Source organism: Sapajus apella, unplaced genomic scaffold (genome assembly GCF_009761245.1).
Source record: "Sapajus apella isolate SASKATOON/1434 unplaced genomic scaffold, GSC_monkey_1.0 scaffold5, whole genome shotgun sequence".
Lineage (NCBI taxonomy): Eukaryota > Metazoa > Chordata > Mammalia > Primates > Cebidae > Sapajus > Sapajus apella.
Window position 1 is genome coordinate 4,425,527 of NW_022436945.1, and position 8,030 is coordinate 4,433,556.

The 8,030-nt window shown below is 37.4% G+C and overlaps 2 long non-coding RNA genes across 2 annotated transcripts in view; both read right to left on the reverse strand.

The window, feature by feature from the left end:
• LOC116546478 overlaps window positions 1–8,030 on the reverse strand; it is a 176,454-nt gene that overhangs the window by 26,394 nt on the left and 142,030 nt on the right. The gene's annotated exons all lie outside the window — the stretch shown is intronic.
• Window positions 5,376–8,030, reverse strand: part of LOC116546497 — a 7,303-nt gene continuing 4,648 nt past the window's right edge. Inside the window, exons 2-3 of the long non-coding RNA XR_004266735.1 lie at window positions 7,397–7,402; window positions 5,376–5,387 (exon numbers count right to left, since the gene is read on the reverse strand). This is a non-coding gene — a long non-coding RNA (uncharacterized LOC116546497). The remainder of the gene's footprint in view (window positions 5,388–7,396; window positions 7,403–8,030) is intronic.

Consider the following 8,030-nt stretch of genomic DNA (forward strand, 5'->3'; position numbering starts at 1 on the left):
TTGAAAAGACCAAGCCTATGTTTGATTGGTGTACCTGAAAGTGAAAGATCTAAAATTGATACCTTAACATCACAATTAAAAGAACTAGAGAAGCAAGAACAAAAAAATTCAAAAGCTAGCAGAAGACAAGAAATAACTAGGATCAGAGAAGAAATAAATGTGATAGAGACATGAAAAACCCTTCTAAAAACAAATGAATCCAGGAGCTGGTTTTTCAAAAAGATTAACAAAATAGATAGACTGCTAGCCAGACTAATAAAGAAGAAAAGAGAGAAGAATCAAGTAGAATTTTAAAAAAGGGGAGATCACCACTGATGCCACAGAAATACAAACTACCATCAGAGAATACTATAAACACTCTACACAAATAAACTAGAAAATCTAGAAGAAAAGGATAAATTCCTGGATGCATATACCTCCCAAGACTAAACCAGGAAGAAGTTGAATATCTGAATAGACCAATAACAAGTACTAAAATTAAGGCAGTAATTAATAGCCTACCAACCAAAAAAACCCCAGAACCAAACAGATTCACAGCCTAATTCTACCAGAGGTACAAAGAGGAGCTGGTACCATTTCTTCTCAAATTCCAAACAATAGAGAAAGAGGGTCTCTTCCCTAACTGATTTCATGAGGCCAGCATCATCCTGATTCCAAAACCTGGCAGAGAAACAACAACAGCAAAATGTTTCAGGTCAATATCCCTGATGGGCATCAATTCAAAAATCTTCAATAAAATGCTGGCAAACTGAATCTAGCAGCACATCAAAAAGCTTATCCACCACAATCAAGTCAGCTTCAACCCTGGGATGTAAGGCTGGATCAACATACACAAATCAATAAACGTAATCTATCACAGAAACAGAACCAATGACAAAAAAACACATGATTATCTCAATATATGCAGAAAAGACCTTTGATAAAATTCAACACCCCTTCATGCTAAAAACACTCAACAAACTAGTTATTGATGACATATATCTCAAAATAATAAGAGATACTTATGACAAACCCACAGCCAATATCATACCGAATGGGCAAAAGCTGGAAGCATTCCCTTTGAAACTGGCACAAGACAAGGATGCCCCCTCTTTCCACTCCTTTTCAACATAGTATTGGAAGTTCTGGCCAGAGCAATCCAGCAAGAGAAAAAAATAAAGGGTATTCAAATAGGAAGACAGGAAGTCAAATTATCTCTGTTTGCAGATGACATAATTGAATATTTAGAAAACCCCATTGTCTCAGCCCAAAAATTCCTTAAGCTGATTAGCAACTTCAGCAAAGTCTCAGCATACAAAATCAGTGTGCAAACATCACATGAATTCTTTTACGCCAATAATAGAGAGCGAAATCATGAGTGAACTCCCATTCACAATTCCTACAGAGAATAAAATACCTAGGAATACAACATACAAGAGATGTGAAGGACTTCTTCAAGAAGGACTGCAAATCACTGCTCAAGGAAATAAGAGAGGACACAAACCAGTGGAAAACATTCCATGCTTATGGATAGGAATAATCAGTATCATCAAAATGGCCATACAGTCCAAAGTAATTTATAGATTCAATGCTATCCCTATTAAGCTACCATTGACTGTCTTCTCAGAATTAGAAAAAAATGACTTTAATTTCATATGAAACAAAAAAAGAGCCTGTATACCCAACACAACCCTAAGCAAAAATAACAAAGCTGGAGGCGTCACACTATCTGACTTCAAACTATACTACAAGGCTACCATAACCAAAACAGCATTGTACTGATACCAAAATAGATATATAGATCAATGGAACAGAACAGAGACTTCAGATATAACACTACACATCTACAACCATCTGATCTCTGACAAACCTGACAAAAACAAGCAATGGAGAAAGGATACCCTATTTAATAAATGGCGCTGGGAAAACTGGCTAGCCATATGCAGAAAACTGAAACTGGACCCCTTCATTACACCTTACACAAAAATTAAGTCAAGATGGATTAAATATTTAAACATAAGACCTGAAAAAAAACATTAAAAAAAAAAAAACCTAGAAGAAAACCTAGGCAATACCATTCAGGACATAGGCATGGGGAGACTCCATGACTAAAACACCAAAGCTGACAAATGGGATCTAATTAAACTAAAGAGCTTCTGCACAGTAAAAGAAACTATTGTCAGAGTGAACAGGCAACCTACAGAATGAGAAAATTTTTGCAATCTATCAATCTGACGAAAGGCTAATATCCAGAATTTACAAGGAACTTAAACAAATTTACAAGAAGAAACAACAACCCCAACAAAAAGTGGGTGAAGGATATTTATAGACACTTTTCAAAAGAAGACATTTACGTGGTCAACAAACATGAAAAAAAGCTCATCATCACTGGTCACTAAAGAAATGCAAATCAAAACCACAATGAGATACCATTTCATGCCAGTTAGAATGGAGATCATCAAAATGTCGAAATAACAGATACTTGAGATGATGTAGAGAAATTGGAACACTTTTACACTGTTGGTGGGAGTGTAAATTAGTTCAACCATTGTGGAAGAAAGCATGGAGATTCCTCAAGGATCTAGAACTAGAAATACCATTTGACCTACCAATCTCATTACTGGATATATACCTAAAGGATTATAAATCATTCTGCTATAAAGATACATGCACATGTATGTTTACTGAAGCACTATTCACAATAGCAAAGACTTGGAACCAACCCAAATGGCCATGAATGTTAGACTGGATAAAGAAATGGAATACTATGCAGCCATAAAAAAGAATAAGTTCATGTTTTTTACAGGGACATGGATGAAGCTGAAAATGGTCATTCTTAGCAAATTAACACAGGAACCAAAAACCAAACACCACATGTTCTCACTCATAAGTGGGAGCTGAGCAATAATAACATATGGGCAGAAGAAGGGAACATCACACGCTGGGGCCTCTAGGGGGCTGGGGAGTAAGGGGACGGATAGCATTAAGGCAAATATCTAATGTAGATGACGGGTTGATGGGTGCAACAAAGCACCATGACACATCTCTACATATGTAACAAACCTGCACATTCTGCATATACATCCCAGAAGTTAAATTTAAAAAAAAAAAAAGAAAAAGAAAAAGAAAAAAAAGATGTTGAGCTTGGTTCCATACTTTTGGGTCTATGCATTTGCTATTTTTTTCCTATCTGAAATTTACCCCCTCAAGATCTTCACTTGGCTGGCACCCTTATGTCACGTCTCATCTCAAAGCCCCCACTTCACTGACTATCCAATTTATCCCAGTCTCCCATGCCATGAGGTGGTAACAAAATACTCACTTTTATTTTGTGCATAGCTATTGTCATGACCCGAAATTATCATGTTTATTTCTTTGCATTTGTTTTTATTGTGTGCCTTGCTGAACCAACTTTCTAAATCCCATTCAGAAAAGCATCTTACTGCCTTATCTACCCTTTTTCTCAACACTTAATGCAATGTCTTCCAAAGGGCAGTGGCTCAATAAGTGAATGAATCTCCTAATCATACAAAAGAAAATGTTTAGAGACATTGATTGTTCAGATTTCCCAGATAACTTACCAATCCATAGTGCCCCACCCCACTTAGAATACCACCTTCTTCAAAGCCTAACTCCTATCCACAGGGCTGGCCTGGACCAGAAATCTGTGCCCTGACAGTGCCTCACCTATTTGCACTCTAGGACACAGAGGCAAAGTATATTTTTCAGAGTCTAAGTCTTTCAGTCCAATATTTCAGAAAAATATTTTAATATCAATTCTGGCCCTACACATTTATCAAAACAGTTCAGCCCCTTCAAATTCTCTTCAAGTGAGGTGCTGTAATGCTCCAGATACAGTTTGAATATTTTCTTTTGTTCTCCTAAGAGTCATATTTTGAAATCCTATCCCCCAAGGTAATGATATTAGGAGAAAGGATTAGATCATGAGGATCAAATCCTCATGAATGAGATTAGTTCTATTATAAAAGATATCTAAGGAAGATCCTTAGTTTTTCCATCATGTGAGGACACAACAGGAAATTGGCTTTCTGTAAGCCAGGAATCAAGCCCTCACCAGGAATAACATTGATTGGCATCTTAATCTTGGATTTCCCAGTCTCCAGAACTGTGCAAAGTAAATTTCTGTTTTTTATAAACTACCCAGACTATGGTATTTTTATTGCAACTCAAACCAACTAAGATACCCCCTCATTCTTCTTAATCACCAAATAAATATGTATTAGATCAAGAAAATACACAAACAGACACACCTGCCACGGACAAGCATCAATTTTCAAACACAATGTAATCTGAATCCATCCTAAGTAAAAGAAGGCACTTTTTTGGCAGCAGGAATACTTTTACAGTTGTTATTGCTCATATTGGTCATATCATCTTCCAATATTAGAAGAGCAATGGCCATTTCCCTACAGACTCTGTCCTGTATCATTGGTGATATCTGAGAAGCAAGGTACAGTACAGAATCATCTACTCCTATTGGCCAAACCTTAGCTACCAACAGGCCAGTAGAACATTTTAAGTTATTTTAATTTTGTTTGTTTTACTCTTTGGTCCAAGTCACTTCTCTGATAGATTGTCTTTTTGAGGTCCACAGATACAGAAGAAAGGCTACGTGAGACTCCATCTGTAATTCTTGAAAAGAGAAGGGTGCTGTTTTTCCAGAGAGGGTCCTTCTTTCAGGTACAGATAACAGCTAAACAGAATACTTTGGCTGCTTGGAGGGGAGGCCACTGACACATCCCACATGTGACAGGTGGTTGAGGCAGAAATGGGAGTAAGGGTGTTAGAGAAGGTTTCCCAGGCAGGTGATGTAAGAGCCAGCCCTAAATAGTTTCCAAGCAAAGAAAGATATAATTTCAGGCAGAATCTGCATGAGCAAAAGCCTAAAGTCAAGTCAGAGCATTAAGCATCCTGAGAACCCAGAAAATTTCACATAGGTGAAGCACAAAGAGGCATAAGATAAGAGTAGTAATAGATGTGTCTGAAGTGGAAAAAGAAAAAAAAAAAGCACCTATCATAAATGACCTAGGAGGTAACATAAGAAGTCCAAACACTTCTCTGAAAACAAAAGCAACAGAATGACAGGTTTTAAGCAGAGCAGAATGGAAGTTGGATTTCAGGATTTTGTTTTAGTATTAGAGTTTGCTTAGACCATACGTGCTCCTCCCATACGCGTAGGTGTCATGCCAGACCCTCTCCCCTCCCCTTGCCAACCTATACCTGAGCACTGAGTCATTGCCAGGTACTAGGACTTCTAAGAACATCAACCACAAATCATTACCTGAGAAACAGGCTTGCGGTTTTTTTTGTCCTTGTTGTTTCGTTTTTTTCCATTTTACAATGGAAGAGACTTAACTGAAGTTCCTAGTAATTAAAATAAGCAAATGCTACTTATGTCATGGAGTATTAATTAGCCTGCCTTTGCTTCTGAATGTCTTGTTTGAATAGATCTTGATATTTAGAGGGGAATTTTAGTGTCAGAGGTGTCTTTCTTCTGCTTTATGCATGACTGTTGAGCCTTTTCCAAAACAAATTGAAGTCTGCTGACTAATATTTAGATGATAAACTTGACATTTCCATTTCCTAGGTTATTAATCATTTCTTGTATTCCAACCGAGGTTTATGTTTTTAAAAAGTCCTCTTACATTATCCACATTTTCTCTTCAAGCATTCTAGAAAATGTGTCTGTGTATTAAACCAGCTTCTTTCCCAATAATGTTCCCAGCAAGCCAGGTAAGGAAAGGAGCAATGTTTAATTATGTTAATCTGTCTCCGTTCACTACACAATTGTATACAGCGCTGTTGTACAGAGCATATGAAAATAGTGATAAAGAGTAATTAGAGCATGTGGTATTTGACTTTGTTTCTGAGTCATTTCACTTAAGATAATGGTTTCCAGTTTCATCCATGTTGCAGCAAAAGTCAAATAACACATGTTCTCACTTACAAGTAGAAATCGAATAAGGTGTACACATGAACTGAGAGCATGGAATAATAGAATGGAGACTTGAAAGGGTAGGAGGTTGGGAGGTGGGTGAGGGATGAGAAATTATTTAATGGGTACATTAAACATAAACCCAGGTTGGTTTATGTTTATATGGTTACACCAAAATCCCAGACTTCGCCACTCTGCAATATATTCATGTAACAAAACTGCACTTGTACCCCATAAATTTATGTACATTTAAAAAAAGAACACTTAGAGTATTAATTTCTAAACCCAGAGATCCCACTATGTAGAGAAATGAACACCAAGCCAGGGATCAAAGACCTCCACACAGCTCTGCTCCTGGGCAGGTTTCCTGACTTAGACAAGCCTACTTCATATTTCTGAGCTCTTCATAAGCTGTATTAATGGGGTAAATATGAGGCTTTCCATCAAGATTACAAGCAGGTAGCCAGCTGGTTAGGAAATAATGCTATTATTCTTATCATTATCACTATTACACTACTGTGTGTGTTTTTTAAAGAATGATTATTGGGGGCCAATTTTTACAGCACTTTTATTGTAAGCAGAAGTTTGGGATTTGTTGGTTTTATTTTGCCTTTAGTAGGCAAGAGTACAGCATTGGGAGCCAGACAGACAGGGCTCACGCTCACAAGCTGTGTGTCCCCAGCAAAGTCAGTTAATCTAACCTACCCTCTATTTTCTCCTGGGTAAAATGAGTATAATGATATTCTCTACCCAAAGAGCTGTTACAGTGATTAAGATGTCTCTGCAGTGCTTGGCCTGTGCTAATGCTTTGCTGATGCACAGCTCTCTGCACCCTATGGAAAAGCTTTGCTGGCATTTTCCACTGCAACAAAAGAGTTACTGTCAAGAAAGATCAGCAGGATCAGAGTAGATGGACAGTACCTTCATCCCTTCTGGGGAGCTTTCTCTGACTTTCCGTGTGTTCATCAAAGCATTGCCTCAGCTTGCTGAGCTTCCCTGAGTGTAGGCCTGTCTACAGTGTGTGGCAATCTTCTGTTTACTGAGTCATCTTCACAAGTGTACTGAGAATTTTTAAGGAAAATAATTGTGTTTAACTCTCTATTCTCCCTTCAAGGCCATCCACATTTTCTAGCATATGTTCATAATAGTTGACTAAGATAAAAGGGAAGAAGTAAGCTGAAATAAAATTCTTATGACTCCATGTGGACTATAAGAAATAATCAGGATGTGTAATTGTACTTTTATTTCAAACAACTTTTTTCAAGCCTATTACACATCTTAGTGGATTTTAAACTGTTTATTGAAGTAGAGTTCATAAGCAATGAGAAGGATATGAAAATCAGAATAGATATTTCAAAAAGAGCTGTTGATGCTCAGGAACTGGACACGTGAGAAAAAGAACCAACTTTGAGCCTATATATTAAGGAAATGGAATGAAGTCCTCTTTGGATACAGGAAAACAAAACACTAGAAAAAGTGTGCACATATATATATATATATACATATATATATATATATATATATATATATATACATATATACACTACAAAAAGACCTTGAACACCAGTCTAAAAATTTGACCATAATTAAAAAGGAGCAACTGCAGATTCCTGAGCAAATGAATAACAGGGTAGAAGAATCACATTTCATAGCTTCTTGCCAGTTGCTGTCTCCAAACAACCATTGCATAAGCTAGCCCTCTTACCTTACTTAGAAGTTGATGTGTCTATAGAAATAACCTTTGAATTTTTCCTTCCCTTATTGAACAAGCTTATCTGTATTTTCTTCCCATCTGGTGGTTACACTTGAACCACATGGAATTTGATCCCAGGTGTTCAAGACCAGGCTGAGCAACATGGCCAAACCCTGTCTCTACAAAAACAAAAAATACAGGAAGAAATTAGCCAGGCATGGTGGCATGTGCCTGTAGCCCCAGCTACTTGGAAGGCTGAGGCAGGAGGATCACTGGAGCCCAGGAGATTGGGGCTGCAGTTAGCCATGATTACTGCAGTCCAGCCTGGGTGACAGAGATCTTTTCTAACAAAAAGAGAGAGAGAGAAAGAGAAAATACTGGTTTTGATATTGCCTTCAAGAA